Here is a 3,119-nt window from a genome sequence, read left to right on the forward strand (position 1 = left end):
TGAACCGGGAGTTTGAGACCAGCCTGGCCAACATGGTGAAACCCTTTCTCTACTAAAAATACAAAACTTAGCTGGGTGTGGTGGCATGTGCCTGTCATTCCGGCTACTGAGGAGGCTGAGCCACGAGAATCACTTGGACCCAGGAGGCGGAGGTTACAGTGAGCTGAGATCACCATTGCACTCCAGCCTGGATGATAGAGCAAGATTCTGACTCAAAAAAAAAAAAAAAAGTTTGACAATATTTCCAGGGACCCAAATTCTTTCCATCTTTCTTTTTGTATTTTGATGTTTTGAGGTAAAATATGATTATTCAAATTTACCATCTTTACTATTATTTTTTTTTTGAGACAGTCTTGCTCTGTCACCCAGGCTGGAGTGCAGTGGTACAATCTTCGCTCATTGCAAACTCTGCACCTGGATTGAAACAATTCTCCTTCTTCAGCCTCCCAAGGAGGTGGCTACAGGCATGCACCACCATGCCTGGCTAATTTTTCTATTTTTAGTAGAGGCAGGGTTTCATCATGTTGGCCAGGCTGGTCTCGAACTCCTGAGCTCGTGATCCACCTGACTCGGCCTCCCAAAGTGCTAGGATTACTGGAGTAAGCCACTGTACCCGGCCCATCTTTACTATTTTTAAGTGCAGAGTTCAGTGGTAATAAATACATTATGTTCTTTTTTCCACCTTATCCTCCTTCTCTGCTACCCTTCCTGGCCTCTGGTAATCACCATTCTACTCTCTAACTTCATGAGATCCACTTTTTTAGCTCCCACATGAGTGAGAACATGCAATATTTGTCTTTCTGTGCTTGGCTTATTTCACTTAACATAAGGGCCTCCAGTTCCATCCATGTTGTTGCAAATGACAGAATTTCATTCTTTTTTGTGGGTAAATAATATACCACATTTTGTTTATCCATTCATCCACTACTGGGCATTTATGTTGATTACATATCTTGGCTATTGTTAATAGTGCTGCAATAAACCTGGGAATGCAGATGTCTTTTTGATATAATTTCCTTTCTTTTCCAGAAGTGGAATTGCTCTGTCATATGGTAGTTCTATTTTTAATTTAGCTGAGAAGCCTCCATACTGTTCTCCATAGTTGCTGTTCTAATTTATATTTCCACAAATGGTGTACAAGAGTTCCCCTTTCTCCACATCCCTGCTGGGATCTGTTATTACCTTTTTGATACAAGCCATTTTAACTTGGGTGATATTTCATTGTGTGTTTGTTTGAGATGGAGTTTTGCTCCTGTTGCTCAGGCTGGAATGCAATGGTGTGATCTTGGCTCACTGCAACCTCTGCCTCCTGGGTTCGAGCGATTCTCCTGCCTCAGCCTCCCAAGTAGCTGGGATTACAGGTGCCTGCAACCACGCCTGACTAATTTTTGTATTTTTAGTAGAGATGAGGTTTTGCCACGTTGGCCAGGCTAGTCTCGAACTCCTGATCTCAGGTGATCTGCCTGGCTTGGCCTCCCAAAGTGCTGGGATTATAGACATGAGCCACCACGCCTGGACAGCTCATTGTGCTTTTGATTTGCATTTCTCTGATGATTAGTGATGTTGAGCATTTTTTCCATATATCTGTTGGCCATTTCTTCTTTTGAGAAGTGTCTGTTCATATCTTTTGCCCATTTTTAATTGGATTATTTGGTTTTTGCTTTAGAGTTGTTTGAGTTCCTTTTATATTATGGTTATTAATCTGTTGTCAGATGGATGGTTTACAAATATTTTCTCCCATTCTGTGGGTTGTCTCTTCACTTTATGATTGTTTTCTTTGTTGTGCAGAAGCTTTTTAGCTTGATGCAATCCTATTTGTCTATTTTTGCTTTGGTAGCCTCTGCTTTTGAGACCATACATAAGAAATCTTAGCCCAGACCAATGTCCTAGAGCATTTCCCCAATGTTTTCTTCTAGTAGTTTCATAGTTTCAAGTTTTAGATTTAAGTCTTTGATCTATTTTTATTTTTTAAATTTTTTTTATTTTTCCAAATTAATAGGTCTTTTATTTCATCATTTAAGTATCACAAGTAGGTCTTAGCTATGATAGGCATCTTGTTTCTGTAGCTGGACAACTCTAAGGTCTTACTCATCAGCCTGCTGAACAGTTGCTTTTTCAGAGACATAGATACCATCCAAAAATTTCTGGATATTTTTGTTTTTAACTGTTGTAACTTGCTGAATCAAAGCCGCCGAATTTGAAACAAGCTCAATGTCATTTCCTTCAAGGATTAATTCATCTTTCTGGGCTTGTGATACTGAACAAGCAACACCTGGTCTCATTTGAACCCTGTGGATGTATTTTTCACCCAAGAAATTTCGGATTTCAACAAGAGACCCATTCTCCTGGATAACGACGTTGATGAGGAAGTGAGCATACACAGACCTCATCTTGTAACAGAAGCCCAGCGTAACACCCTTGATCATGTTCTGTACATGACTACAAATAGTCCGAACGGCAGCAAGTTCCTTTCAGTTACCCCACCATTTGTCAACCAGGAGTCTCTTTTTTTTCTTTCCAAGAAGACTGAGTTCTACATTGATGTGATTGAAGTCCCTCCGCAGGGTTCCTCTGGGGCCCTTCACGATAACTGTGCATCCCTTCAGAGTAATGTTGACATTTTCTGGAATGTCGACAGTCTGATTGCTGAGAATGGTCTTCATTCTTGCAGTAAACGTGGAAAAGAAGGAACGTCTTTCCTCATCATGTACTTGTATCTCATAAGGGGAGGGGCCTGTGACTCTATTTTTATTTTATTTTTGTGCATGGTGAGAGATAGGAATATAGTTTGATTCTTCTGCATACAGTCATCTAGTTTTCCCAGCATCATTTATTGAGGATTATCTTGTCCTCATTTTATGTTCTTGGTGCCTTTGTTGAAGAAGAGTTAGCTGTAAATGAGTGGATTTATATTGGGGTTCTCTATTCTCTTCCACTGGTCTATATGTCTGTTTTTATGCCAATACCATGCTGTTTCGGTTAGCATGGCTTTGGAGTATATTTTAAAATCAGGTATTGTGATGCTTCTAGCTTTCTTCTTTTTGCTCAGGATTACTTTCATTCTTGGGGATGTTTTGTGGTTCCATTTAAATTTTAGGGTTTTATTTTTCTATTTCTGT

At 39.9% G+C, this 3,119-nt stretch overlaps 1 pseudogene; it reads right to left on the minus strand.

Annotated features, from left to right (window-relative positions):
- Positions 1 to 1,982: 1,982 nt before the first annotated feature.
- On the minus strand, positions 1,983 to 2,678 carry LOC116524851 (annotated as a pseudogene).
- Positions 2,679 to 3,119: the final 441 nt, after the last annotated feature.

Source organism: Sapajus apella, unplaced genomic scaffold (genome assembly GCF_009761245.1).
Source record: "Sapajus apella isolate SASKATOON/1434 unplaced genomic scaffold, GSC_monkey_1.0 scaffold46, whole genome shotgun sequence".
Lineage (NCBI taxonomy): Eukaryota > Metazoa > Chordata > Mammalia > Primates > Cebidae > Sapajus > Sapajus apella.